Source organism: Hyalella azteca, unplaced genomic scaffold (genome assembly GCF_000764305.2).
Source record: "Hyalella azteca isolate HAZT.00-mixed unplaced genomic scaffold, Hazt_2.0.2 contig11217, whole genome shotgun sequence".
NCBI classification, from domain to species: Eukaryota; Metazoa; Arthropoda; class Malacostraca; order Amphipoda; family Hyalellidae; genus Hyalella; species Hyalella azteca.
In genome coordinates, this window is record NW_025941222.1 from 36,762 (window position 1) to 44,297 (window position 7,536).

The window sequence follows — 7,536 nt, forward strand, 5'->3', positions numbered from 1 at the left end:
CATACTTGGGAATACGTACTTTGTTTTTAATAGCCAGACGGTTTTTTGCACAGCAAGATCCAATGATATCGAAAGAGTCAAATACATGTACCACATATATACAGTTTTAAGATAGAAGTCTAAGCCCTTTTCTGATCATTTCATCCAACTTTTTTTAAGGCTTCTAGTTACAACTTGCTTTTTAAAACGCATTCTATAGGCTTCTAATTGGTTTCCAATGAAAAATATACAATCACTAAAAAATTGTGAACCTCTTTCTTAAAATTTGAATGGGTAAAACGAAAGAAAGGGGTAGTTTCAAGGAAAGATGTTCATTTTCATACATTCTACTTAGAGCAACTCCATTACGCAAGTTAGATCAACACTGAAGTTGAAATGATAACATCTAGGACTAAAATACTGATTTCCTAAACAAAATAGTTGAATACTTCACACATGTTTATTTCTTGCACAATGGAGAAAAATATAAATTAAATTGCCAAAAAAATTAGGCAAACTCACAAAGATTACAGTACAGACTTTAGCATAAAGCAGGTATATATCTGCTGTCATCGTTTTGGTTTCATACTATTGTGATGTATGTTGAATGATAACCGTCTAACGGGGTAATATGGGACGGTTTTGAGCGTTTTTCATTGATAACTTCTTACCATGAAAAATTTTATAAAAAACTTTGGGGTTATTTCAAATCTCTTTGCGAGGGCTATCACATGACATCTCAGAAAAAATTCCATACCGTAAAATGGGGTTACTTTGACCGGCGGGGTAACTTTGACCACTTTTCGTTTTTTTAACAAAACCCCCCCAAAACTCAAAAACGATTTAACATAGAAAAATTTGGTCAATGGCCATCAAAGGCCTAATACTGAGGCTACGTAACACAATAGAAAGATTTAAAAAGTTTGCATATCTAATAGGTTAAAAAATTAATAATGTGACCCATGAAAAAGAGCTATTATTTAAAGCCTGTCGAATTACCCCCTCCAATTTTTTTTATTTTTTGGTAAAATAACTCCAGGTTTTGATGCACTGTAGTAGAACTCTTCTAGTTACATATGCAAAAGACAAATTTTAGGAAAGTGTCATAGTTTGCAAATGGGGGGCGCCGCCCCCCAATGGGGTAACTTTGACCACCTAATGGCAGCTGTGACGGGGTAACATTGACTGGCTTGGAAATTAAGTTAGAAGTACTATAGGTGCCTACATAACATATTTTATGTTTGATACACCTATTAATGTTTATTTCTTTATGTTTCAGACTCTACAGAGTCTTATATATGGTAATTTTAACTTAATTTCCAAACCGGTCAATGTTACCCCGTCACGGCTGCCATTAGGTGGTCACATTTCGCCCATTGGGGGGTGGCGCCCCCCATTCGCAAACTATGACACTTTCCTAAATGTTGTCTTTGCATATGTAACTAGAGGAGTTCTACTACAATGCACCACAACCTGGAGTTATTTGGAGTTATTTTACCAAAAAATAAAATTGATTTTACCACCCGGTCAAAGAAACCCCAGGAGCTGGGGTAACAAAGCCCATCACTTTTTTTGAAATTACATATAATTGATTTTACCACCTAGTCTAAGATACCCCAAGAGCTGGGGTAACAAAGACCATCACTTTTTTTTAAATTACATAAAAACTATGAGAGGCAGGAGCCAGCAATTTATGGTGAGTAAAGCTAGAGCATAGACCTGCATTTTGCACGTTTCAATCTAAGTTTAATTTAGCTAGTAAAAAAATGGCATCATTTAAAAAATAAGTGGTATAAGTTACCCCATTTTATGGTATGCTATTTGTAAGGAGCCAGACCCAAAATAAAAGCGTCCCATATTACCCCTGGGAATAGGGTAATCTGGGACACTTGAAATAAAACTTCTTTTAAAACGTTTGAAGCTTGTAAAGTGTACTCATCCATTTTGGACAGTACTCTGAAGTCCTCTTCCTTTGTAGATGTAAATGTGGAATGAATGATATTTTCTGTGATTTTTACTTTTTTTCCTTTACTGTTATGATACTGGACTGGTAGTACCATATCCATACATTACTGTATTATTGATGTGATATCATAACTGTCAACATGCCATTGAGCATTTACAACAACCTTGTCCACTGCAAGCTACCTATCAGCAGTCATATAGCATTTCTTCTGCATCTGTAAGCTCACAGGATGGCTTGTAATTTCACACCATTTTAATTGGGTCAAGTGAATTCACTATAAAAAAAGATCATAATAAACATACCTGAAACAAAAGGGAATATTTTAATGACAACCTTCATATATTTGGAGAAATATATCATGGTTTAGGTTAATTAATTTTCATTAATTTTCATATTGTTGCCAGGTGCACAATTCTATCTATGACATTCTATGCACAATTTTGGGATGACTGATGATGCATTGATTTTTCTTCAAGCAAAATTTTTTTGCTGAGCAAGGTAATTATAATTAAAATTTTTTGTTGTTAATTGATTTGTTAACTGGAGCCTTTGGTAACCAAGGTTCTACTCTAAATGCATTTTAGAGTTGTCAATTATTACCCCAAGGGGTGTCCATTATTACCCCACAGGGTGTCCATTATTACCCCACGGGGTGTCCATTATTACCCCACGGGGTGTCCACTATTACCCCACGGGGTGTCCATTATTACACCACGGGGTGTCCATTATTACACCACGGGGTGTCCATTATTACACCACGGGGTGTCCATTATTATCCCATCTTGCAGAAATGGCTGCCATTTTTTTAACGAGATAAGCAAATTCCGTCAATCACGTTTTTAGGACCAACACCTGTGTGCAACTTTTATTCAAGTAAAGTTTTTAAATACAGAATATTTTTTTTTTGCTGCAGACCTTAGCAGAGGTACTTTTCCAAAATCTCACTTTTCACACTTTTTCAGGGATTTTTGTAAAAGGAGTAAATGTATCATTAGTCAAATTGCTTTGTGCTACTTAGATAGTAAAATGTTGAACTTGACTCCACTATTTTTGTTTTGCAATATTTTGATTAGTTTATCTCTAAGCTGCTACAACATTTCTATGAAATGTGGGACCACTGTCCTGATTTACCCCGCCCATCCCTTGTTACCCCATTCGATGGTATAGATGAAGTTAAAGGACCTTGTGGTAATTATAGTGTCAGCCTTTAAAAAATTTGCTTTCAGCTTTATCCAAATAACTTTTAAATAATTCACAAACCAACCACTTTGAAATTTGTACCAAACCTTCTCATTATGTCAATGCTCATAAATGGTCAGGCTTGTAGTGCCAATTCTAACCAAGAAGCTAAATTATTCAAAATTGAAAAACCCACATGCTGAATTAGCTAACAACCAAGTTGAAATTAATCTAAAGGATAAAAGTTAAGCAAGTCTAAAATTAAATAATAAAAAAGTGGTGAAATTCATTTCTGTAGCAATGATGACAAAAAATGCTGTAACAGCACATAAGAATTTAGACAAAATTGTGAAACTATGCATGGATTTTGATATGGAGACATCTGGTGGTTCTTTTTTTGATTTCATGTCATTATGATGGGTCTTTTATGACTAGAACAAGTTACTGGACCTAATAACATTAACAAAAAATTTCAATGGGTGGATTTTTCTGCAACTCACATTGTGGGTTGTTTTTAGAGGCCAGCATTACATACATATATCATTTAGTGAGTGGTACTATTGTAAACCAAATTGAAGTTTTTCTTTCAAGAGTACTGTAATAAATATGTTTAGAGATAATGAACAAAAAACCTAAAAAATGCAGAAATCATAATGTATGAGAATCTCATAGAAAAAAAAAACATTTTCAAGGACCAATGTAGCTCATTTTGCATTTCATTTTATGAAACTACAATGTACAAATTAGCTTAACCTACAATTAAAATATTAACATACAGTTAACATTGGGCTAACATAGACTGGTGGGTTCACACCAAACTTTATTTCTTCAACACTGTTCAAATCAAAGTCAAAGAATGTGAGGAACTCCCAAAACTCACAATATGGACTTTTGTATGAAGGAGATACATAGTGGTCACCTTTCTTATATGACCATTGGGTTTAAATTGCCTATAGAAACAGGCAGAGGACCTACTTCTAATTAATATCTATTGGGTATTTTTTCAACCAAAATTGAGATTTGCTAAAAAGCAAAAGATTTATGAAAATTGGTAAAAATCACAACTGGAATTATAAATATAAGGGCCCACTTTCCAACTGACTCTTTGTGAACATAATTGCAAGCTGACTCTTCGTGAACATAATTTCAAACTGACTCTTTGTGAACATAATTTCAAGCTGACTCTTTGTGAACATAATTTCAAGCTGACTCTTCGTGAACATAATTTCAAGCTTACTCTTTGTGAACATAATTTCAAACTGACTTCGTGAACATAATTTCAAACTGACTCTTTGTGAACATAATTTCAAGCTGACTCTTCATGAACATAATTTCAAACTGACTTCGTGAACATAATTTCAAACTGACTCTTCGTGAACATAATTTCAAACTGACTTTTCATGAACATAATTATTTCTACAAATTTGCGCCTTTGCTTGGGACTGGAGAGTTGGCCAATAGATGAGCCAAACATTCTTATGCTAGAGAATTCACCAATGCAATAGCTCTTAAATAATTTGAACAGTGCCTACTCAAGCATTTACTTACATGTGGAATACCATCCATGAAAATAATATTCTTACCTAATATTCCTGAAGATGATTCCTAATACTCAAGCAAAGTTTCCAAAATTTGTCACAATTCCATCATGAAAATAATATTCTTACCTAATATTCCTTAAGATGATTCTTAATATCCAAGCAAAGTTTCCAAAATTTGTCACAATTCCCATTTGGTTTTTAACTATGGTTTATGGTACACAAGTTTTGACTCATAATTGCACTGGACTGCCTGCCACAGGGGCACCTATTGCCATTTGGCTCAAGAAATTGATGGTCAAAAATACAACTAGCTGCCAAGTTATAGGAAAGAATATTATTTGAATATTATTGGAAAGATCATCCATTGTTATCATTCTTCAGGCTCAGGATCGGAAAAGTTGTTTAACATCAATATCTGAATTTCAGGTGCATATATATTATAGGTATAAGCAAAAGTCTTATTGCTCAACCATGCACTCTACTTGGCAAATAAATCATTCAGAATAACAAATATGCAATTCACATAAACAAATCTGACTTTGTCCCTACTCCCTAGCACTATCCAAAAATATCTAAACTGGTGTGTGCCCTGACCTCCAGTCAAACCTTTCATCAGTAATCCAGGTGACATAATTCATTATTTAAAATATAATAAATGTTGAGCGTCTTCCTACAACACGAGAAATTTCCTACTTATTACTGAAATCTCATGACTCAAAAATTATATTTCTAATACATTTGGATTGAAATTTGACAGCATGATTGTTCACTTTAGTCAACAATTATGTATATAGAAATATATAGCTAGGATATAATGTATCAACCAGGAATCGCATTATTTATGTGGTTCCAATAATGGCAGGAAAGCAGTGAACGTATTTGGGCATGTACTTTCAACATTACTAAGTGGACGTAACTTCTTGAACTTAGGCTCAAGAAGATATGTCTAGCATATTATCAGCGACTTTTGGCGCCTTCATAACTTTCGTACAACCAACTTAGCTAGAGGCGTACTTTCAAAACACTCTGGCTCTCAGCCAATCACAAGCTTGCTTAAATGTTTTGTTTACGTTATGAGTCATATGACGCCATGATTCTATGTTCAGTTATTTAACATTTTGGCTCTTTGTAAAGAATTCTAGACGCTTTTTATCTAAAATTTTAATGACAAATGCAGTTTCAAGATAGCAAAAGTAATATTTAATGATTTAATATCACATAATGAACAGCGAGAATAGAGTTTTTGAGAATTCATTTTTTAGCTTCACCAGTCAGATTCGTTTTCTCTTGACATGCACCAAGAAAAAATTCATTGCATGCATGACTAATAAAATTTCCTAAACATCAAAATAAATATATTTGTCTAAATAAAAATTAGAGGATTTACCTTATAATGATATTAGAGTCTGGACACTAGTATGAAACACTAGTCCAGACACTATTAGAGACTAGACACTAGTAACTAAACGATTACCAATCGCTTCACTCAATCAAAAGTGATCGTAACGCCACTTATGCGACCTTTGAATCGGCGGCACAAAGTTACGTTCATCTTTTTGCACATAACATACCGCAAAATGTTTCAAAGGTACCATCATTTGGAGTTATGCACACTTAGCAGACTTATGCTGCACTTAAGCCGCTACGAGCACTTAGCAATGTTTTGAAAGTGCCTGCCCTGGGTGAGTCGATGGCTCGAGTCGATTCAAGTCGATTCAAGTCGATGGCTCCATGCAGCAGCATCAATGTCTGCCTAGTCACTAGGTAGCTTAAGGAGCATTCTTTATAATGACCTCCCAAGACAGTAACCTTCACTTATAAACCTCAACATATCAGCTAAAGAGCCAACATAGCAAATGGAAGATTTACTCTCCCATACCCACCCCACCATAGCTCCATAGGTTGCTTGGCCACAGTGACACTGATGCACAGAGTGATAAGACTTGTACAGTAGGGGTGGGCCAAAAAAACTTTCAAATTCTAACATTGCTTTTTATTGCACCATTGACTTTACCCACATCATTTACCTAGTGTGGAATTCAGGAGGAGTATATAATATACAAAAAAGTGTTCATTCAATTTAGGATATAACAATTTGTATAGGCTAGTTTTCTTACATCTCAAATACTAAGATCATATTTTGCAACTGACAAAACTTTTAAACTGATAGTAGAAACTGATAGTTAAACACCAAGCTGATAGTAGCAGTAGCATGATAATTTCAAAGTTGCAGTGCTGGTAGCATTAAGAGTTGTACAGCAGACAGCAGCTATTGCTGTCCCTATGATGCTAAAATGAAATACTCCTACTCAAGAATGAAATTTTGCAGCTCCAAAGTGACAAATTTTTCATCTACTTAGAAAATTACACCTTGCATCTTAATCATGAAGTTTTATTTGAATTAAGGTGAAGTTTTATTTGAAGAAAGGAAGAAGAATTCTATCTAGCAAGAACCTTGCAGCTCCAAAAATAGCATGAAATCTTGGAGGCAGCTTAGATGGAAGATATATTCCATGCCAGCAATAGCGCAATATATATTGTCAGTCACACTCATGGCCACAATAGACAAATACACTCTTCACTCTCAGCCTCCCATGACTTCAGCCTAGCTTCCTCAGAGACCTATTCTATGACTTTCCATAACCTGAAATGAAATCCAATGACTTTCCAGGCCTGGAAAATGAAAAATCAAATTCTATGACTTTTCAGGCCTGGTAAATGAGAAATCAAATTCCACAATTTTCCAGGTTTTCCAGGACTGGTACAAACCCTGCTATAGGTACAGGCACAAGGCTGGAGTAGTCCTATTTTTCTTTTCTGAAATATCAGGGCTTTTAATATCATATAATTTCAGTAGGTGTAAAATCTCAT